At 45.9% G+C, this 24,255-nt stretch overlaps 1 protein-coding gene across 1 annotated transcript in view; it reads left to right on the top strand.

Moving 5' to 3' along the window:
* The window catches only part of LOC147461038 (potassium transporter 7-like), a 73,467-nt gene that overhangs the window by 25,026 nt on the left and 24,186 nt on the right, over window positions 1-24,255 (top strand). The window lies entirely within an intron of this gene.

Genomic DNA, 24,255 nt, shown 5'->3' on the forward strand with positions numbered 1-24,255 from the left:
AGATAGGGCTGCCCTCTTGCCCCCTTCCTCTTCCTGTTCCATGCTGAGGCGATGAGCAGGTTTTTGGTTTCACAGCAGGTTGGTTTACGTGGCTTAGTGCTCCCTATTCGGGGAGATGAGCTACTGGACACTGAGTTTGCAGACGACTTAACCTTGTACTTGGATGGCAAGGAGGCCAACCTTCACAGGTGTGAGCAGGCTCTTGAGACCTTTTGCTGTCCATCTGGCGCACTGATTAAGTGGAGAAAGACAATGGCTTTCTCGGTTGGTAGTGCTCCTACGTCCGATTGGATGCCAGGCGAGGGTTTTTAGGTGGATTCCCCCAAGGACTGTAGTTCGGTACTTGGGTTGTCAGGTAGGTTTGGACTTGTCTCCCAAGCAGCAGATTGCTCCCCTCCGCCTGTCTATCAGGAGGAAGTTGTTAAGATAGCCCGGGCCAAAGTGGCATGGCAGGTTATCACTCTTCCTTGTTCGCAGGGAGGGTTGGGATCATAGACCCAACACAGCAGAGCAAAACCCTTCTTGGGAAGTTCATTGTCAGAGGACTTCTTCCAGGGGAGGAGTCGTGGAAGGAGTTCTTGCTTCAGAGGTTTAGTGCTAGGGTGCCTCAGGCTGGAGGCCCTTGACGACCCTTGACTAGATGGATTTTCACAGAGATGCACAGAGTTTGCTGAGCAGGAGACTCGAGGACCGCTTCGTTGTGAGTCTGCTTCGACTTGGGAGCATCTGCGGAGAGGCTTGGAGCAGCGTCAACCTACTTGCACGGAGGAGCGTCTGAGACAGCCCCTTGTTTGGAACCCCATGGTTAGCACTCAGAGAGGCCACTTGGTTGGTTGTCGGCCTCATGTTTCCTGGGGTCCCATGACAGAGGGTCCAACATGCACTTTATTGACTGGCTACAGTTTTTAGGCTTGTCAGAGGAGCTTCAAGGCATTCAGCTACTACAGGACATGAGAGGGGTGCAGAGCATGTGTTAGGACATCTCAGAGGCGGTACGAGTTGAGTGGCTCACACCTCTCGAGTCAGCAGCGCCCGGATGGATGGGAGCCTTCACGCGACTGGAGGTTCTCATCTCAGTTCGGGCTTGCTCAGAGACTAAACCCTCCCTGTTTTTCGAGCTACAGGGTGAGGGACGCTTACACCGAGTTGCAGTAGAGGCCCCACAGGTGGCAGAGTGTTGTTTTCAGAGGATCCGAGTGGTGGGCATTTGTGGGTGTCACGTGACACATCCAACCCTATGTGTCTGTGGACAAGTAGTTCAGTCAAGTCAGTCTAGAATAGGAAGTGATTTTGCACTTTTGTGAGTCTGTTCGCAGACCGTGCATGTCCAGGCACTTAGATTAGATGCATATCCTCTGGTTGCACATAGCATGATCATCAGATTCCCATCAGAACCCATCAGGAGCATTTTTACAATGCATAGATCTATTTTCCCTATTTTTGACATTTTTCACTTATTAATTTTAAGTGACTTTTGTTGGAAACTAGGCAGGGCAAATTAGCAAGTGAAGTATATAAGAAAACCTAGCGCTAGCACTTTCTGGCAGAAGAGGCAGCAGGAACAGTTTGTTCAACAGGCAACTTCTTAGCAAGACCCCCATCATCATTGGATGCCTAGCATTTTTGCAACACAGCGCACAAGGCTAGCGTTTTCCGTCAAGAACCCAGATTAGCCAGCGTTTTTGCATCTGCAGCAGCCCGACGACAGATCAGCCCTAACGTTAGTGGTTTGCACCAACAGACTCACAACGTTTTTGCAGCAGGAACCATTTTCAGCCCTAGCGTTTTTGGATCAGCATACCATCCTAGCATTTTGCAGATCCTTTGCGACGGAATAGTTAGAAGCATAAGCGTTTTTAGTTTTCAGCAGTTAGAACCCACAGCAAATCCTCGCCGCACGGTCAGATCCATCAAAGTTTTGCAGTTTCAGCCCGGAAAATGCAGATTTCAGCATCTGCGTTTTCAGCGCGTAGTCATCGCATCGTCGCCATCGACATAGAGTCAGAATTTAGCAGATAAAGATTTGCAGATTTCAGCCCTTAGCGTTTTCAGATTTCAGCGTGTCTCGTTGTCGTCCTCATCGTTGTCAACATCGTCGGCAAGTCCAAAGCATTATAGAGATTTGTGCAATCAATAGTAGACCGCTCCCGCCATAGAGATTGGGCCTTCGGAGGAGGGTTTGACAACATCGTCGTCAACATATTCGGCACTCTCTCACTAAAGGAACGGAAGGCTCTCCCTTCCGTAAGTAAAAGGAACCCTTGAGCACAGTTCGGAGCACTCATCTTAAGCAAAGTTCAACATTCACTTCTGCTGCACCTTACGTTGGTATCAGAGCTTTGGCAATGTTCTGTATCACTCAAGGAAAGAACCACAAGAACCACATAATTTTTTTTTTTTTGCTTGTTGAGGTTGCACGTAACCCAAGTCCTCTTGGGCGTGTCGATTCCTAATCGTGTTTTTGAAGAGTGACAAGAAACCCAAGAAAGAAGGGCTTGTCTAGCTTCCCTGTCACAAAGTGATGACGTGGCGGACAGCAGAAACCCTAATTTCTGCCAGAAACCCTAAAATTCCTGCAAACCCTAATTTTTGCCAAAAACCCTAAATTCCGGAAATCGCGGAGGCGGATTCTTAAAAAAAAAAAAATTTTTTTTTTTTTTTTTTTTGGAAAATGATGAGCGACGCGAATTTTGCTTTTGCTTTTTTTTTTTATAAAAAAAAGGAGAAAAGACTCTCTAAGAGAGAGAGAGAACTGATGCTTTTGATTTTAAAAGCTTTTGGGGCTCTGCTTTTGGGCATCCCTTGTAACCTTTAAATTAGTGGTGAGGGCCTCACTTCTCAGAGCATCTGGACGCAGAGTCTGAGAGTGAAACCCTAACCGCTCTCTTGTACTTTGATGATTGATTAATACAAAAAGAAATACCGAAAGGGGCGCCAGTCTTTGGGGCCAATATCTCTAGGCACGGAACTCCGCCGGGCCAGTGCAAATCTATTGTGATCTGTGAATTGTTTTGAAGTGGTTATTTGGTGCTGTCGCGGTTGATTCTTGACTTGGAGTGTCCAAGTTTGTTACAGTGGTATCAGAGCACGGCCGATTTCTCTTCTACGGGAAATCCGATCCCCGAATTTTTTTTTTCCGCGGCACCTATGGCTTCAAGCAATGATCAGTCGACTCCCTCTGCATCTGGAGATGCGGGCTGGGATCACAACGAAGATTCAGACAGAGAGTATGGCCCGCCTCAGCCTACTCAGGCGGAGCAAACAGAGATGGAGCGTCGTCAATTGATTGGCGATGCAACAAAGATGATGCTCAATTTTGCCAAGGACCCGAAGATGGTAAAATATATGAACCAGACCTCTTTGAAAGAGGTACAGATGGAGTGGCAGAGAACCACAACACCACTCCCGAAACCCGCTCTCAAGAAACCTTCTACCTCCAAGAAATATACGGAGAAGGAACTGGAGAACGTGGTTGATGCACGGATTGCTCAGCTTTTCGACGTGCAAAAGAAAGGCAAAAAGCACGGCAAAAAGCAGAACAAAGGTACTGACTTCCCGGGATATTTGGGTCGTCAGTCGACATTCGACAAAGCAAAGAAACGGAAGAAGCGTGTTCGATTTGAAGGAGTACCCAGTTCTTCTTCTTCTTCTTCTGACAGTTCTTCTAGCTCCTCGGATTAGAGCGAAGAAGACAGAAAAAAAAGCAAAAAGCGAAGCAAGACACAAAGCTTCGGAACGGGCAAGAAAAAGGCAAAGAAGGCTACATCTCGCCCAGAGACTGACAGTTCTACTGAGGACTCGTCTACAGACAGCTCAGATTCCGATGACGGAAAGTTTTATGCGAACAAGAAGAATTTTTACAAAGCCAACCAGTATGACTTTCTCGAAGATAACAGCAAGAAAGTCCGAGAGTTTAAGGAAGGTGGCCACTCGATCAAGTTTGATACTTTTCAGGATACTCAGATGCTTCGAAGGCTTTGTCTCTTATACAGCAGTTTGACATCACTTTCGCGGGAGGACGCTATTCAGAGCACTCCAAGATTCGGAGAGCTGCCTCTTACTCTGAGGGGAATGCTCCTACTTGGTGGTCCACGCTTCTATTAAGCAAGACTGTGCCAGTTACATGGCTGAAATTCAAGAGGCTTTTTATTTCTTCTTGGTTGACTCAAGAGTTTGAGCGAGATATACGAGCTGCTTGGAACCATCTCCGGATGACCAAGAGCGATACAGTGAATTCTTATTGTGAAAGATTCTGGAGCTCTTTTCTACCCGCCTCTTCATTCAAGAAGATCTCGTTCAGAGAACAAATTGAGCGGTTTACCTTGGGTCTACCTACAGAGATCCGAGATCACTGCTTGGAACAGAAGTCAGCTTCTATTCGGGAGTTGATGAGTCATGCGAAGCGGGGCTTTGCCATTCACTCTGGCAGTCTGACTTACCCCACAGATGAGGCCATGACACAACGAGCCAAACAGACTTCTGGGAATGAAAGTAGAATGAAAAAGAGCAACCCAGAGAAAAAAAAAAAGGATGCACGACCCAAGCTTACTCCTGAGGAGAGAGCTCGCTTCATCAGAGAGGGGAAGTGCTTTGGATGCGGGAAACATGGACATATTTCCGCAAAGTGCCCTGATAAGGCACAGAAAGAACAGAATGATAAAGACGACGACAGGTCTGAGAGTTCGAGAGCAGCTGAGGAATGTGGCAGAAAAGGCAGATAGAAAAGCAGAACTGGTACCACATGGCGTGGGACTTGCACCGAATCAAATGAATGAAAGTACAAACTTTGCCGTTTTTTTTGGGGCAAAGTGAAGGATGTAGAAGCTCTTTTGAAGGAGCCAAGGCCAACTTCTTTTCACTTGGAATTGGCGGCTCGATTTGGAACTGCGCCCGACAGACTGACGCCACTGGCGGAGGTAGTTCGACTGGCACCCGGATGGGATGTTGCCATTACACCGAGCATTGGCAAACTTCGTTTGCAATGATAGGGGTGTTCAGGGCACGTGAGTGACGTTCTACTCGGGATCCCTTGGTACCACAAGAACTACGCCGTGGTTGACTACCGGGCCGAGAAAGCGACTTTGATAAATGAAGGGCTTAGAGATTGTACTTGATGAACTTCAGTTTTCTTACTCATTCTTTTGGGAGAACTGAACCATGGATAAAAGTTGAATATGTTTTGACCTGAAGAAAAGAACGCCAAGATTTTTTTCTCCACGCTCATGCCGATTGCTTTTGAGAGGGCCTGAAGATCATACCATTGATCTGATATCTGGAAGCACACCACGGAATCGGCCACCTTATTGTGTGAGCCGAGTACAGAATGAAAAGATTATGAACTCAGTGAAAGACCTCTTGGAAAAGGGTCTTGTCCAGCTTAGTACTTCACCGTATTGCTCTCCAGTGTTGTTGATTTTGAAGAAAGACAGATCTTGGAGAATGTGCATCGATTATAGCACTCTCAACGAAATCACCATCAAGAACAGATTTCCGATTCCTAGGATTGATGATATACTCGACAGGTTACAGGGATCCTCGTGCTTTAGCAGGATTGACTTGAAGAGTGGATATCATCAGATCAGGATAGCGCCAGGAGATGTCTACAAGACAGCTTTTCGGACAACTTTTGGGTTATTTGAGTTTTTGGTGATGCCTTTTGGCTTAACCAATGCTCCTGCGACATTTAACCGGATGATGGACAGGATTTTTCGAGAGTAAAGGCTATTTGTTGGCACTTTCTTTGACGACATCATTGTTTTCTCGAAGAATGAGGCAGAACACAGAGATCATCTGCTTCAAGTCTTTTAGGCATTACGAGATCACACGCTAGTGATTAATGCAACGAAAAGTGAATTTTTTCCTACCATGGATACACTTTTTGGGACACATTGTGTCAGCAACACAACAGGAGTGCAAATGGACCCGGCCAAGATAGAGACTATCCGTGATTGGCCCGATTTGAGGAATGTCCATGAAGTTAGAAGCTTCTTGGGACTATGTTCATACTACAGGCGGTTCATACGAAAGTTTGCAGAGGTTGCTTCCCCTTTGCATATCTTGACACAGAAAGGAGTACCTTTTTCGTGGGGACCCACAGAGGTGACTGCCTTTCAGACATTGAAAGAGAAATTGACTACGGGACCTATTTTGACTTTGCCGGACTTGCAGAAGTCATTCGAAGTATATTGTGATGCTTGTGGTCGTAGTCTGGGTGCGGTCTTGATGCAAGAAGGCCATGTCATAGCTTACGAGAGCCGTTTGTTCTCTAGGCCGGAGATGACAGCACAGATTTATGAGAAAGAGCTTTTGGCGGTTATCCATGCTCTTACTCAGTGGCGGCATTACCTACTCGGAGCGGATTTTATTGTCTTTACAGACCATCAGAGTTTGCGCTACTTCTTGTCACAGAAGCAGCTTTCGGAAAAGCAGATGCGGTGGGCGAACATCTTGTCATAGTTTCACTTCCAGATTGTCCATGTGCAGGGACAGAAGAATGTGGTGGCAGATGCTTTGTCTCGGAAACCGTTGGTTCTGGCTATTTCCGCGATCCATCATAGGAGCTTCGAGGATATGGTCGATTAGTATGCCACAGATACAGGTTTTGCAGATATTTTCACACGGATACGGGATGGGGAGACAGTAGCTGGATACTCCCTTCGGGAAGGCTACTTGATGAAAAAGACTATGTTGTGCGTTACACAGCCGTTGAGGGAAAAGGTTATGACTGATTGCCACTGTCCACCTTTTACGGGTCACCGCAGCATTGCTACCACCATGAAAGGGGTAGAGAGAGATTTCTTTTGGCGGAGACTGAAGAAGGATGTGGAAGAGTTTGTGCGCAGTTGCTTGGTATGCTAGAAGGTCAAGTTTGACAGGCATAAGGCACAGGGATTGTTACAGCCTTTACCCATACCCACCCACCCGCCCCTGGGAAAATATTGAAATGGATTTCATTTTTTTTTATCTCCCGAGAATACAGAATGATCACGATGATTTTCCGATTACATGGCACGCCTGAGACGATTGTCTCCGACAGAGACCCCAGATTTATGAGTTTGTTTTGGAAGGCAATTTGGGAGAACATTGGGACGCGGTTGCAGTTCTCGTCATCGTTCCACTTGCAGACTGACGGGCAATTTGAGATTGCCAATTCAGTGATTTTAGATTTATTGAAGTCTTGTATCTCGCATCAGAAGACTCAATGGGAAAAGAACTTACCTTTGGTGGAATTTGCCTACAATAACACGATACACTCTTCGACGGGGAAGACGCCATGAGAGATTGTTGAAACTGCTGCGAAGGTTCCATCCTTCCTGAGCACGAAAGATTAGAAATTTGAAGCGGATGAATATTCGCGAGATTTGGATATGGCTTTTGCCAAGGTTCACGAGACTTTACAGAAGTCTCAAGAACGACAGAAAAAGGCAGCGGATCGCCATCGTCGCGACTGGAAACTGAAGGAGGATGATTGGGTGCTCTTACTTTTGAGAAGGCACGCCTAAGAAAAAAAAAAGGGAAAGGAGAGGCTTTTTCCAAAGCTTAGTATGTGATACTACGGACCTTTCCAGATTACTGACAAGATAAATGATGTCTCCTTCCGATTGGACCTGCCAGATACTTGGAGGATTCATAATGCATTGCATGTGAGTCTCTTGAACCCTGTTAAGGGTGATGTGCCTGATGATGGGGAGCCTGATGAGCAACCCGAAGTGGAAGAAAACGAGGAGATCCTTGTTCCTGAACAGATTTTGGCACATAATGATACGAAGAAAGGTAAAGTCCGAAGGCGGTTCTTGGTTAAGTTCAAGAACTTTCCTGCATTTGATGCGAAGTGGATGGAGGAGGAGGACCTAGCAGATACTCCTCGGATTGTGAAACTTTACCTCGATGTTTTGGTTTAGCATAGTCTACTCCAAACGGAACCCAGAAACTCAGCTTGGCCGAAGATCTGGTGCAGTGGGATGCACAAGAGGGGAGTCGCTCCACTCCTTTGTCAACAGATGCCTCGATTTTGATACTAAAGTCACTGATGTCTCTTTGAGCTTCAGGGATACTGAGAGCTGACAGTATTCTGCTGGATGACTTTATGAAATGGAATTCCTGATTATGATACTGATTTGTTCTTGACTTCTTGTGAGTGCAGGAACTGATAGCCGAAATGACTGCAGCATTTTGGTCTGATTGATCTCGAATAGACATGGTTGCAATAGGGGTTAGTCAATCGGACATCGATGAGGTCCCGATTGGACCTAGATGTGATTGCTAGCTACATTGCCGATAAATCATGGTCTAAGATCCGAATGAATGTTGAATGTCATGTGATGTCCTGTGATGTCTGGTGATGTCCTGTGATGTCGTGTGATGTGACTGTCGATTTTGTACATGTGCTAGATGTGTGTTCCTAGTACGTAGGTACTAACAGTCAGTGTCTGCTAAGACGGTTTATGGCTTTTGTCGGTTTTGCAGGCGTAATCGCGGTCGATTACAATGCTTTCAAGAGGGGGGTATGTCACAAAGTGATGACGTGGCGGACAGCAAAAACCCTAATTTCTGCCAGAAACCCTAAAATTCCTGCAAACCCTAATTTTTGCCAAAAACCCTAAATTCCGGAAATCGCGGAGGCAGATTATTAATTTTTTTTTTTTTTTTTTTGGAAAATGATGAGCGACGCGAATTTTGCTTTTGCTTTTTTTTTATAAAAAAAAAGAGAAAAGACTCTCTAAGAGAGAGAGAGAACTGATGCTTTTGATTTTAAAAGCTTTTGGGGCTCTGCTTTTGGGGCTCTGCTTTTGGGCATCCCTTGTAACCTTTAAATTAATGGTGAGGGCCTCACTTCTCAGAGCATCTGGACGCAGAGTCTGAGAGTGAAACCCTAACCGCTCTCTTGTAATTTGATGATTGATTAATACAAAAAGAAATACCGAAAGGGGCGCCAGTCTTTGGGGCCAATATCTCTAGGCACGGAACTCCGCCGGGCCAGTGCAAATCTATTGTGATCTGTGAATTGTTTTGAAGTGGTTATTTGGTGCTGTCGCGGTTGATTCTTGACTTGGAGTGTCCAAGTTTGTTACATTCCCCTTGTTTCTCTGGTCGCTCATTGAGAGCGGACCGTGCACTTAGCTGCCGGTCAATCTACTTGAGGTGGGAAAAAGAAACCTTGGTGTGAGTGCAAGGCTGCCAAGGGGTGCGCCCACGGAAAAGAGCAAAATTCGGGTGAAGAGAAGATTCTTCTCTAACACAAATTGCAAGCGAAAGAAGAACCTCAAGAACTCAAGAATCTCAAGAACCCAAGATCCTCTTGACCCCTAAGAACCTCAAGACCCTCAAGAACCCAAGACCCACAAGAACCCAAGTTTCTCGTGAACTTAAGAATCAAGACTTCAGTGGATGGCCATCACCCGAAGCGGAATGGATACTTCGCATGGGAGTGGCGAAGAAGAGTTTTCCCAACCAGGAGGTTTTTCTGACCCTCCCCCTTCCCCATCTACGCCAAGGATTGCACTAATTCCTATGGAGGCTTTGGAGCAAATGTTTATGGACAGGAAGTTAGAACGCGAAGAAAGAAAAACAGAAATACAGCGTGAACACGAAGAAAGAATGGCAGCCATAGAGCATGAGCACAACGAAAGGAAAGACTCCTTGTTCCGATTCTTTTCTCAAGTGCAGGCACACATGCAAGAGATTCGGGAAAAGGAGACTCTCTGTCTCTTCTTCTCCTCAACAAGACACATAGGAATTACATGATTTGCATGATAATGACAAGCATGATGAATTGTATGACAATGACAAGCATGATGATTTGCATGATGATCAAGATGTGATTTCTCACAAGCATGATGATTTGCATGAAGATGATGTGATTGTTCACAAGGTTGATGGGTTAGTTGATACTTTCTCTAGTGAAGCTAACCTCATTGCAGATTCGATCAATCATGAAGAACCGATCTTGGCTCTCGAGTCAAGGTCCACAGAACCCCCACAGGAAGATTCGATCAAACATGAAGAACCGATCTTGGCTCTCGAGCCTAGGTCCAAAGAACCCCCAAAGGAAGTACTATGTGTTTGCATGATTAGTCAACACGCATTGTTCAAGTGTTTCATTCATGATGCTTTCTTGTATTTTAGTCACCGTCTTTATGTGATCCCTTTTCATAGGCATGACATATTGTATGTTGAGCACGATTTACTCATGAATGAGCACGGATGTATGTGGATTTCTCATGAAAAGCTGAAAAGTATGCATTCACGGAAGTCACATTTTATGTCTTTTCCTTGGCACGATACAGTCGTAGAAAGAGCACAAGAAGGATTGAGCATCAAGCATCGGCATGTCCATTGTGTGCTACAGTTGATTGATTTAGATCAAAAAGACAAGATTCGATCCCATTGTTTGCGTGTGTTTGATAAACGGTCTGGCACTCCGTCTCTATGTTCATCTACATCGTATGCACAGTCTTTAGAGAAGACAAGAGCTTTTCTAGTCACTTTACATGGAGTGGGTCTGTTCATGTTTTTGTGTTGGAAGTGGTTTTAGGAATTTTCAACCTCAGAGATTCTTGAAGAAGGTAGACGCATGGCTATAGACGAAGTGGAAGCATTGAAGATGACTTTGTTTTCGGCGCGGCCCAAAGAAGAAGACATCATAGACCTTTAAGAAGTTTAAGTATCACACGACCCACGCATCATAGTGGGCCGGCGAAGAGTCCTTCCCAGGATTCTTCCAGATCCTATTGGCGATCTCCCTTGACGCCATACAGTTTGGTACCAATACCTCACTTTGAAAAGGAGGTGATGTCACGTGACACATCCAATCCTATGTGTGCGTGAACAAGCTACATCATGACTAGGGTTCAGTTCAGTCAAGTCAGTCTAGAATAGGAAGTGATCTGGCACTTTTGTGAGTCTGTTCGCAGACCGTGTATGTCGAGGCACTTAGATTAGATTCATGTCCTCTGGTTGCACATAGCATGATCATCAGATTCCCTTCAGAACCCATCAGGAGCATTTTTACAATGCATAGACATATTTTCCCTATTTTTGACATTTTTCACTTATTATTTTTAAGTGACTTTTGTTGGAAACTAGGTAGGGCAAATTAGCAAGTGAAGTATATAAGAAAACCTAGCGCTAGCACTTTCTGGCAGAAGAGGCAGTAGGAACAGTTTGTTCAACACAAGCAACTTCTCAGCAAGACTCCCATCAGCATTGGATGCCTAGTGTTTTTGCAACACAGCACAAGGCTAGCGTTTTACATCAAGAACCCAGATCAGCCAGCGTTTTTGCATCTGCACAGCAGCCTGGCGACAGCAGAGGACAAATCAGCCCTAACGATAGTGGTTTGCACCAACAGACTCACAACGTTTTTGTAGCAGGAACCATTTTCAGCCCTAGCATTCTTGGATCAGCATACCATCCTAGCGTTTTGCAGATCCTTTGCGACGGAACATTTAGAAGCATCAGCGTTTTCCGTTTTCAGCAGTTAGAACCCGCAGTAGAACCCCCGAACCTCGTAGATCTCACCTTCCCGCAGTAGATCCTCGTCGCACGGTCAGATCCATTGAAGTTTGCAACTTCAGCCTGGAAAACGCAGATTTCAGCATCTGCGTTTTCAGCGTGTCGTCGTCGCATAGTCGCCATCGACATTGTCATCGACATAGAGTCAGAATTCAGCAGATAAAGATTTGCAGATTTTAGCCCTTAGAGTTTTCAGATTTCAGCCCGTCTTGTCGTCGTCCTCATCGTCGTCAACATCGTCGGCAAGTCCAAAGCATTGTAGAGATTTGTGCAATCAATAGTAGACTGCTCTCGCCATAGAGAGTGGGGCCTTCGGAGGAGGGTTTCACAACAATTTTGGTGTCGTATTCTTCTCTCTCTATCTCTCCGTCTCAGCACTTTCATTTACAGTGTTTATCCACTTTGTTTGTGTCCATTGCACTTTCTCACTAAAGGAACGGAAGGCTCTCCCTTCCGTAAGTAAAAGGAACCCTTGAGCACAGTTTGGAGCACTCATCTTGAGCAAAGTTCAACGTTCACTTCCGTTGCACCTTACAGTGGGGGGACTTGTGTCATAGATCCCGACCCAATAGCTCTTGAGACTGGCCACTGGAGACTGTGGGCTTAGGAGAGCTGTCCACTGGCACGAGTATAGTGGAATCCTGGAGAGTGGCTTTGGAGGGACCCTTTCTCCTCACCAGACCATCCAGGTGTCCCTTTCTTTCAGTACACTGTTCGATTGGGACGTCACATACTGGCAACGCAGAGAGAGACTCGTCCTGTTGCAGCATCTCATTGGCAGGAGGAGGGTCTCACAACTGAGTTCTTGGCAGCTTTTTGGGAGAGGTCGTGGGACTCCAGACAGCCGAGGCGTGTCACTTTGTTCCAGTGGCTGGTTGCAGTTGCACACTGAGCTACAGCAGTTGGGAGTTGGCTTGTACATAGTGGTCTCTCAGCCGCATGTGCAGCTTGTGACCATCTTGTGGAGAGTCAGCGTCACTGTCTCTGGGATTGTCCTTTGGCACAACAGGTGTGGCTTCGTGTTCTTCGGCTGATGCCAGCTCTTTCCACAGCTCAATAGTACACTTGGAGGGCATCTGCTTGGTCCACTCTTACGGGCGCGGCACTTCAGTTTGAGCTATCCTCCACCAGTAGGATGATAGTGATGCAGGGGGATCGACCCACCCTCCAGCCTGCTACAGAGCTTACTCCACAGGAGTGGTGTAGTGAGAGAGAGGAGTGTTGGGAGCTCATCAGCAACCTGACACTCTGGTTCATCTGGCGGGCCCGCTGCTTCCGCATCTTCGAGGCTCGCCTTGTACCACCAGCAGAGACTGTTTGGGATCTTTGGCTAGAGCTGATCCATACTCTCAGAGGATAGTTCGAGAGACTCCAAGGCAGTTCCGTCCGCATGCGGGAGCGCATAGAGGCTTTCCTTCGACTTTGGCGTCCTGGACCTTTTTTCATTATGGTCCAGGGTGTGCTCAGATGGCACTACTGTCCACTTGTGTGGCTTTTCCCTCCTCCCATTTCTTGATTTAGCCTCATTGTACATATGTTGTTTTTTCATTGGGAGAGTCTCCCCATCATGCTTGTTGTAGCCCTCTCTTGTAGAGGTGGTTGTAGCCCTATGGGCTGTTTCATTAACTAATAGAAGGATTTTTTTCTTGGAAAAAAAGAACTCTCTCTACGCTTCTCTCTCTTTCTCTCTCTACGCTTGAAAACCAGCTTTCTCTCTCTGCCCTCTTTCTCTCTCTATGCAACTTTTTCCTCTTTCTCTCTCTAATCTTTTTTGCTTCTCTCTCTACGCCGCCTTATTTCCTTTCACTCTCTCTCTACGCCTTCTCCTTTCCTTCCACTCTCTCTCTCTCTCTCTCTCTCTCTCTCTCTCTCTCTCTACGCTCGGACAACAAGGGGGGGGGGGGGGCGCGTCAACAGGGGCAACAGGGCGAGAGCAAGGGCGCGAGAGAAGGCCTAGGCTGAGGCGCGGGGTTGTAGGGCGGGAGTAGCAGTAGGGGCAGCAGCGGGAGCAGGGGTGGCGTAGCGCGAGGCGACAGGGGGTGGGGGGGAGGGGGGAGCGCGCGTGGGAGCAAGGGCAGCAGGGCAGGGACGAGAGAGAGAGAGAGAGAGAGAGAGAGAGAGAGAGAGAGAGAGAGAGAGAGAGAGAGAGAGAGTTGGGCCAAAAGATGGGCTAGTCCCCCCCCCAACCACAAACGTAAAAATATCTCTATTACTGGGGAGAAGTCTATGTCTATGCAAGCACTTGAACCAAACGTATTACAATGCTCGTTCTAAAAGAAGACTCGATGGTTCGTGGAAGCCTCAACTTCCTATTCCTAGGGCAAGACCCTATCCCAAGGAACCTCCGTTCCTTATTCTGAATCCTCGAGAACCAAGGTACGGCCTCTGGATCTCACCTTCCAGACTCAAGGCATGATATCCTTGCAACTCTTTTCCGACTTTGTTCCAGAGTCCTCTTCCTACTAAATAATTCTCCTTTCCTAGAAGCGAAGTCCTTCCTTGGGAATCTCAACTTCTTTATCCCAACTCGAGAGTGTACCACTCTCATATCCGTGGACCTATTCCCAAACTCAGGGTGCGAAACCCTTGGGCTGATCTGACTCTATTTTCTCAGAGCGCTTTTCTCTTGCAGAGGCTCATGCCTTCCTCTTCTCCTACTCCCTCGCGAAGAGGAAGTACACTTGCAAACAAACACTCAAAAGATCATAACAAGAAAAACGTTACCTTCGAGGTCTCGACGCTCAGAACACAACTCGGTTCTTGAAACTTCCTCAGAAGAGATCTCGTTGTAGAGAACATTCTCTTCCAATCCTACTGTCACCAGCGTGTGACTACTATTTATCCTTTTTGTTGATTTCTTTCTTATTATCTATTTACTTTCACTTTTTGGAAACGCCCCTCGAGAAATCTAACTGCCTTGCATTGCATAGCTAGTGTGGAAATATCCAGAGGGAGTCCAGGCTTGAGGGCAAGAGAGCACTAAGGTTGGACAAGGACTATGGTTAGCCAAAGTGGGGTCATTGACTAGCCAAAGTGGAATCCTTTGCTACAGAGGTTACATTTCAGTTCTGGATGTGGCTGCAATGTACAAAGGGGGTCAGATGACCTAGAAAGATACAATGGCAGCATCTCCTAAAATTTAGGGAACTGCTATTTTGGGACTTGAAAATGTGTTTGCGTCATTACCTCCGGAATGACAAGGGGAACATTTTCTTACTCTGCCTTGAAGTCAACTGGGCAACCGGTTGGGAGATTTTAAGCGGCAACCCCGAAACGGGAAAATGCTTATAAATGTGCCAAGTGGCACCTTCTGGTGCACTTTCCTCATGCAAGAGAAGGGGGGGCTGAATTTTAAGTTGGGAGAGGCTCATTTTCAGCCTATCACAGGTTAAGAGCTATGGAGTGCTTGCTTTCCCTCCTATGTACAGTGCGGTGCCAGGAGTGATGCCCTGCACGCTATGCATTGCCCTCTCTCTCCTCTATGGCAGTATGTTATGCCCCACTAGTGGGCTTTTCATTTGACCAATTACAGTTGTGTGGGTTCATGCGCGATTGCCGAGGCAAGAGCCTCTTGCACAGGTACTGGATTAGCTAGCGGCTAATCCCCCGCAGGTACAGGTGATTCGGAGAGGTTTCACGCTTGAAATCTCGTCCGATTCAAAGGGCAAGTAGCCCTACAGGTGCGGGAGCTCGAGGACTTGCTACGGATGCGACCGGCACGCGAAACGGAGCCCGAAACAGTAAATTACAGCCTGCTGTGTATTTTTGCAGGTTTAGGGTTTTGGCCCTAAACGGACCCTAATACCCCCAGGAGGTTCGGGGACGCAAGGGGACCGCTGTACAGGCGATCTGGCGCATTTTCAGGGCTGAAAACAGAGAATTCAGCGTGCTGCAGATTCTCGCCAGGTTTTGCAAAGTGCCCGTATGCGTCGGGAAGGTCAGTCAATGTGTGGGAATACTGACTGTGAAGGGTTCTAGTATAGTTATGCTGTCGAAATCAGGCCAGAACAGTCAAAATTCAGCCAAGGTTGTGCGGGGTAGCTTGGAAAGAACCACATCGTTTATTCCCTCTTTTAAACAATAAAGAAATACCGAAAGGGGCGCCTAAGTTAGGGGCCAATCTGGTGTCGGACTTCTCATACAGGTGCATTCTAGCATCTGTATCCCATTCCCCTCTCTTGTGTCATTATAGCACAGGTAAAATAGACGACTAATAATGGGTGAAAGCTAAATCAAGGTTTGAAGTAAAGTCTACTGCCCTTTTTGGATTGAACAGGCCGGTACCATGGTTCCATCGACGGGATTAAATCACTTTTTCCCATAGAAGTGAGCCTCGGTCAGGTTGGGCTTGAAGACACAGGGGATCATAGACCAGACACAGGGGATCATAGACCAGACACAGGGAATTGCAATTAGGGTTGACAGGCCAGATGATGTGACTGAAGAGGTTTCCTCTTCACAGGGTCAACAGACACATGAAGTGGGTGAGTCCTCATGACCACCACAGACGGATGATGATATATTCAGGACCCAGTTGGCTACTGCTGTGGCTATGTTCACACAAGTAATGCAGAATCCGAGGTTTTTAGCCTTTCTGCAACCTCCTGTTCCGTCTCAGCAAGTTGGGTCACTGGATCGTATTTAGAAGCCTGTTAAGGCTCAAGCACAGGTGATTCATACTGCACAGTCAATGGAAACGCCTGTACTCTTGACGGAGAACATGCAGTCTCCACAACCTGTGCCTAAGGTGCAAGAACAGGTGGCTGAGATGCCAGTCTTTCAAGCTTTACCAGCTCAGACCGCCACCTTTCAGCAGCCTATAGTTGGTTCTAATGGGCAGGGAAGCAACCTACAGGCTATGCAACAGGTTTTCCCACCACCTTCAGTACACCTTGGCTATTTTGGAGGTGGATCGGTATTCCAGAGCATGGCTGGTCATGCACCTGAAAATCAGTTTTACACGCCAGGAATAGTGTTCGGGGGTGCTCAAACGATGATGCCTAACCCCATGTATGGTGTCACGGGCATGCTACCAGGGTTTCAAAGCACTCAGGGCCAATTTGAGATGCCACGGGCAAATTTTGGTATGGCTGGAATTACAAATCAGCAGCCAAATATGGCATTTCCAGGTCAACTTAATTGCGGTCAGGGAACACAAATGAACCCTAACAGTGTTCCATGTTTCAGTCACTTCCATATGACAATTTAACGCCGCTGGAGAAGCCAACTCCGTACAAAGAAGGTGGCAAAGGTGTGTCATTCACGACCTTTACAGGGTTTGATGACAGGAAGAAGGCTCTCTCATTCCTCCAGCAGTTTGACAAGGCCTATGCAGGGGGAAACTTTACAGAGGCTTCAAAGGTCCGCAAGGCAGCCACTTTCTTGACAGGGAATGCGGGACAATGGTGGACAACTTTATTGCTTCCAAGGGCATCCGTACACATGGATTTACTTCAAGCAGATTTTTGTAGCAGCATGGTTATCTGATGACTTTGAAGCAGATGTCATGATAGAATGGCACCAGCTTAATGCTGCTACTTGCAAGAATCTGGATGACTACAATCGGAAGTTTTGGAAAGCTCTACTTCCAGTAACTTCCTATAGGTTTGTGCCATTGACAGAACAGATTGAAAAATACTATTGTGGCCTACCCAAAGGATTGAGAAAATACTGCACGAAGACCAAAGTCACTACTTTGACGCAGCTCATCGAGGTAGCAAACACTGGCAATGGTTTGCTCAAGGGAGAAGATTGTGAATTCAATACTGGCGTCAAGGAAGGATCAGCCAAGACAAATTCAGCGAAGAAGTATGTTCCCAAGGAGGCTCCGAAAGTGACTCAGGAGCCAGCCAACGCAGGGAAAGGCAAAGCTACGGCTGAATCAGAAAAGGGACCAGCGAAGAAATGGAAAAGACGTTTTCCTCGCAAGTCGGAAGAGCAAAAGAAGGTCCTGAGGACATAGAACAAATGCTTTATATGTGAGCAGCCTGGCCACATTGCTTACAATTGTCCTACAAAGAAAAGGCCAGCTGATTCTGAAGACAAGGAGGACAAGAAAGGAAAGAAGCCCATGGCTGGTCTAGTGCCATATATGGTGGGCGACAAGCCAAATTCAGATGCAAGTGAGCTTTGCAGAGCATGGGGAAAGGTCAGGGATCAAACAGTGCTTATCTTCTTTGATCCAGGTGCCAAAGCCAACTTCATTTTCGCAGAATTGGCTTCAAAGTTGGGAATCAAACCTGAAGAGATGGGGTATACAGCAGAGGCAGGGTTGGCATGTCCTGGCCATACAGAGGCTGTGACACCCATCATTGCAAAGTTGCGTATACATATCCAGTCCTATGTAGATGCTGAAGAATTTTACATCATGCCACTGGACGGATGTGATGTGTTGTTAGGTATTCCTTGGTTGTTTCGTGTACAGGGAATCATGGATGCCTACAACAAAAAGATCACTGTACAGAGCAGGGGAAAGACTCACATTCTGGATGTAAAGCTTAAAGGGGAGTCTATTCCCACTGTATCAGCTTCTGCTATTACTTCTGTAATGAAAAAGCAACTTACTGCGTACTTGGTTTTTGCACGTGAAGTGTCAGATTGTGATGAATCAAATTTATCTGTGCTAGATAAAGAAAGGTCAATGTTTTTACAACAGTATAGTGACTGTTTTTCCGATTCATTACCGTCTCAATTACCGCCAGAGAGATCCGAGGACCATGCGATAGATTTGGTGCCAGGCAGTAGCCCACCAAATAAGCCTCCGTACAAGGTTAGTGCGGCTCAACAGAAAGAGATAATGGGCCAAGTACAGGAGTTGTTAGAAAAGGTGCTGATTCAGCCCAGTTCATCTCCATTCTGTTCTCCAGTGTTGTTGGTGCAGAAAAAGGATGGCTCATGGCGTATGTGCGTCGACTACCGTGCACTGAACAAGAATACCATCAAGAATAGGTTCCCTATACCTAGAATTGATGATACTATGGACAAATTAGAAGGAGCAGCTATGTTTAGCAGGATAGATCTAAAGAGTTGGTACCATCAGATCCGCATTAGATCAGAGGATGTGCACAAGACTGCTTTTAGAACAACGTTTGGCCTTTACGAATTTTTAGTGATGCCCTTTGGTCTCACAAATGCTCCTGCTACGTTCAATAGGATGATGGACAGAATTTTCCGTCCACACCAGCAGTTTGTTGGTACATTCTTTGATGACATGATAGTCTACTCAAAGAATGAAGAGGAGCATAGGCATCACTTGGCCATTGTGTTCAAAGAGCTACGCAGTCATAGGTTGCTCATCAATGCAAAGAAAAGTGAATTTTTTTCTAGAAGAGATTCATTTTCTCTGACACATTGTCTCAAAGGATGGTGTCAGAATGGATCCTACTAAAGTTGAAGCGATCAAGTCATGGCCAGATTTGAAGACGGTGCACGATGTCCGAAGTTTCTTGGGACTATGCTCCTATTACAGAAGGTTTATCCGAAATTTCGCTGAGATTGCTTCACCTTTACATGCTCTTCAAAAGAAGGCAGTCACCTTTAGATGGACACAGAAAGAGATTTCAGCTTTTAATCTCTTAAAGGAAAAGATGACTTCAGATCCCGTCATTGTGTTGCCAGATCTTAGGAAGTCATTTGTGGTCCAGTGTGATGCCTGCGGTAGTAGCATTGGTGCAGTGCTAATGCAAGATGGCAGGGTAGTAGCCTATGAGAGCAGAATTTTGCAAGGGCCAAAGATGACCATGCAGGTCTATGAGAAAGAGTTACTGGCTGTGATTCATGCGCTCTTAAGTTGGAAACACTACCTGCTAGGTGCAGATTTCGTTGTCCAAACGGACCATCAGACCTTGCGATACTTCTTGACACAGACAAAGTTATCTGAGAAGCATATGCGATGGGCAAATATCTTGTCCATGTTCCATTTTCAGATTGTGCATGTGAAAGGCAAGAAGAACGTTGTGGCTGATGCCTTGTCAAGGAAGCCACAAATTTCAGCTGTGTCAATTCCTTATTATCATGAACTTGATGATATGAGAGAATAGTATGCAAATGATGAAGATTTTGCAAGGGTCTTCGAGCAACTAATGGATGGACAACGTCATGAACACTATCTTCTTAAAGACGGGTTCATGATGATGCATGGCAGATTGTGTCACAAAGCCATTGCGACGCAAAGTTATGGAAGAGAGTCATGTCCCATCGTATGCAGGGCATCGTGGTATTGATGCTATAGTTAAAGCGGTTGAGACATTCTTCTATTGGCCTACATTGAGAAGAGATGTGGATGCCTTTGTGCGAGAATGCCTAATTTGCCAGAAGGTCAAGTTTGACAGGCAAAAGGCACGAGGGTTATTGCAACCACTACCTATTCCAGATAAACCATGGGAAAGTATTGCTATGGATTTTATCTTTGATCTTCCGAGAACGCAGACAGGAAATGATGGTATTTGGACCATTATTTGCAGATTTAGCAAACAGACTCATTTTATTCCTGTCAGGAAGAAGATAAAGCCAGATCAGATGGCACGCTTGTTTATGAGCAATATTTTCAAGTATCATGGCATGCCACAGTCAATTGTTAGCGACCGTGATCCACGCATGACAAGTTTGTTCTGGAGAGGCTTGTTTGAGAATATGGGCACAACGCTCAAATTCTCTTCGTCATTTCATCCTCAAAAAGATGGGCAGTCAGAAGAGGCAAATTCTACTGTCCTAGATCTGCTGAAGTGCTATGTGTCAGAGCATAAAGGAAAGTGGGAGCAGTATTTGCCATTGGTGGAGTATGCATACAATAATACAGTGCATTCATCAACTGGCAAGGCACCTTTTGAGATAGTTGAAGGTGGCAAGAAAGTTCCTCCCATATTGCATACAAAGACAAGATATTTGAAGCAGATAAGTATGTTCAGGACATGGATGAAATGTACAAGAAGGTCAAAGTGGCCTTAGAAAAGACTCAAGCAAAGCAAAAGAAAGCAGCTGATCGTCACCGTCGTGAAGTAGTATATTCACTTGGTGATTGGGTGCTTTTGCGCTTTGAAAAGGCAAGGTTAAAGAAGATGAAGGGCAAGGAAAGACTGTTTCCAAAGCTCAACATGCGTTACTATGGACCTTTTCAAGTGTGCGACATAATCAATGATGTTGCATATAGGCTGAAATTGCCTGACAGTTGGAAGATTCACAATGCGTTTCATGTGAGTCTTCTCAGACCCTATGTGGGCGATGTGCCAGGAGATATGCCAGCTGAAGATCAGTTGGAAGTCGAGGAACTCGACGAGATCTTGGTCCCGGGGGCCGGAACAAATTTTGGCACATAAAGAAAGAAAAGTGAAAGGCAAGGTTGCTAGGCGTTACTTGGTAAAGTTCAGAAACTATCCACCAATGGATGCTAAGTGGATGGAAGAAGGTGAACTTGCAGAGTCACCAACTGTGTTATCACTTTACCTGGAAGCCTTCGATTTGCAACCTACCTTGACCCCTTGAGTTTCAAAGCTACATGGATTGTCAGTGTCACAATGGCTTCTGAAACAAATGATGTACATGGTATTTAAAGTGAGCTCAAATGAAATACCTGTTACATGAATGTTAGAGATGTACAGATTGTCAGTTTGGCAATTGCTCTTATGGAATGTCCAAAAGTTTGGTTAGTGCTATAGAAGTGAGTATTTCTTGCCAGTTTGTCAAGGATACAGTAATTGCTTCTATTAAAGAGTACATGTGTAACTGCATTTTTAAACTGTCGGTTTGGGTATGCTCGAAAGTGTTACGGGATCCAACGTGTACTATAAGACAGTGTCAAAATGTGCAGCTACCATTTTGTCATTGGAAAGTTAGTGACTCAAAGCAATGGCAGAGTGCGCAGCTACCACTATGTCATTGGGACAGGGTTCACACGCAGGCAATACATGTGTCGACGAGGTGTTGAATACACCAGTGTTGACAATGAGCATGTATGTGTCGTACATGTGTCGACAGGTGTTGAATACATCAGTGTTGACTGTGAGCATGTACGACATAGATGCAAACGAGGACGTTTGAGATTTCAAGAGAGGGGTATGTCACAAGCGTGTGACTACTATTTATCCTTTTTGTTGATTTCTTTCTTATTATCTATTTACTTTCACTTTTTGGAAACACCCCTCGGGAAATCTAACTGCCTTGCATTGCATAGCTAGTGTGGAACTGTCCAGAGGGAGTCCAGGCCTGAGGGCAAGAGAGCACTAAGGTTGGACAAGGACTATGGTTAGCCAAAGTGGGGTCATTGACTAGCCAAAGTGGAATCCTTTGCTACAGAGGCTACATTTCAGTTCTGGATGTGGCTGCAGTGTACAAAGGGGGTCAGATGACCTAGAAAGATACAATGGCAGCATCTCCTAAAATTTAGGGAATTGCTATTTTGGGACTTGAAAATGTGTTTGCGTCATTACCTCCGGAATGACAAGGGGAACATTTTCTTACTCTGCCGTGAAGTCAACTGGGCAACCGGTTGGGAGATTTTAAGCGGCAACCCCGAAACGGGAAAATGCTTATAAATGTGCCAAGTGGCACCTTCTGGTGCACTTTCCTCATGCAAGAGAAGGGGGCGCTGAATTTTAAGCTGGGAGAGGCTCATTTTCAGCCTGTCACAGGTTAAGAGCTATGGAATGCTTGCTTTCCCTCCTATGTATAGTGCGGTGCCAGGAGTGATGCCCTGCACGCTACGCACTGCCCTCTCTCTCCTCTATGGCAGTATGTTATGCCCCACTAGTGGGCTTTTCATTTGACCAATGTACAGTTGTGTGGGTTCATGCGCGATTGCCGAGGCAAGAGCCTCTTGCACAGGTACTGGATTAGCTAGCGGCTAATCCCCCGCAGGTACAGGTGATTCGGAGAGGTTTCACGCTTGAAATCTCGTCCGATTCAACGGGCAAGTAGCCCAACAGGTGCGGGAGCTCGAGGACTTGCTACAGATGCGACCGGCATGCGAAACGAAGCCCGAAACAGTAAATTACAGCCTGCTGTGTATTTTTGCAGGTTTAGGGTTTTGGCCCTAAACGAACCCTAATACCCCCAAGAGGTTCGGGGACGCAAGGGGACCGCTGTACAGGCGATCTGGCGCATTTTCAGGGCTGAAAACAGAGAATTCAGCGTGCTGCAGATTCTCGCTAGGTTTTGCAAAGTGTCCGTATGCATCGGGAAGGTCAGTCAATGCGTGGGAATACTGACTGTGAAGGGTTCTAGTATAGTGATGTTGCCGAAATCAGGCTAGAACAGTCAAAATTCAGCCAAGGTTGTGCGGGGTAGCTTGGAAAGAACCACAGCGTTTATTCCCTCTTTTAAACAATAAAGAAATACCGAAAGGGGCGCCTAAGTTAGGGACCAATCTGGTGTCGGACTTCTCATACAGGTGCATTCTAGCATCTGTATCCCATTCCCCTCTCTTGTGTCATTATAGCACAGGTAAAATAGACGACTAATAATGGGTGAAAGCTAAATCAAGGTTTGAAGTAAAGTCTACCGCCCTTTTTGGATTGAACAGGCCGGTTTCACCTACACTCAGAAGAGGTGTGTTCTCAGGTTCCTTCTCGTAAATCAGCCTCGTCTACGACGTTTATGGGCTTTAAAACAAAGAAAAAAGGCACGTGTCGCGATGGAAACGCTTTCCGTTGGCACTTCTTTGCGATTGAATTCGCTTTCATGGTGCAATTGCGAGCAAACCTCCTCTTGGGTTCGGGCAGCCAATGGATTTCGGATCTATTGCGATAGATCTCCTTGAAAACATCCTCCAATCTTGTACCGCCCAACGAACTGGCACGGGTAGCTGATATGCAAGTGGATTCAAACAGGGGGTTGCAGAATAGAGGAGAGAGAGCGCTAGAGAGAGAAAGCAAGAGCATTTTTTATCACCGGTGTTGTAGAGAGAGAAAACACCGGTAATAAAAAATGCTATAGAGAGGTGGTTAGACACACACAAGCGCTAGAGAGAGAGTGTGTGACCCAAAATGTTGCCAAGCTTTGCTAATCACTGATATGCAAATACAATGGGGGGAGGGCCTCCCTATATAGGGAAAACCAGAAAATACCCTACCTACAACAGCAAAACCCTGCAACCCATAAATAAATACTTGGCCTAATAAATTGTGTAAAGCCACTGAAGTGATATATTGCTCACATTTTATAAGGGAAAATGCAGAACAAATGAGACTCTGACCCCCGGTAATCCTAGGATGAGGGTTCTCACCTCATGCTAGCCTACCGAGTGAGCAATACAGTGGAATGCATTGCCGAGAAAGTATGTCTACCTCAGGTACGGCCAAGCACAGCCACAAAATGGCCCCCACTCCTGAATTTGCTCTTGGGAGATACTGGAGTCACCACCAGATAGGAATCTTAAATTCTTAACACCAATTCATACTATGAAGTGATTCGTACTCTACAGTAGTAACGTTTTGAGCGTGAGAATACGGCTAAGAAGGGTGGGCTGTGGAGCATGAAAAATGAACAAGGTGAACTTCTTTGTTCTCACAAATATAGGTGCAAAATAATATAGAATTTTAATAAATATTTCTTTGTTGCACAGGATTTTCCTCATGATTGCTAATTGACATTAAAGTCATATGATGTATACAGCTGCATCGTTGTTTGTAAGGTCCTATCAGCATTATAGCTTACTTGAAAATGAAAAAGGCATTTGAAAGATGGGTCATTTTGTGGAGTTTCATTGGAAGTTAAGAAACTGTTGGGATGTTATCTATGTTTCAGTTT

This window comes from Adiantum capillus-veneris, chromosome 3 (assembly GCF_014529385.1).
Source record: "Adiantum capillus-veneris isolate H3 chromosome 3, ASM1452938v2, whole genome shotgun sequence".
NCBI classification, from domain to species: Eukaryota; Viridiplantae; Streptophyta; class Polypodiopsida; order Polypodiales; family Pteridaceae; genus Adiantum; species Adiantum capillus-veneris.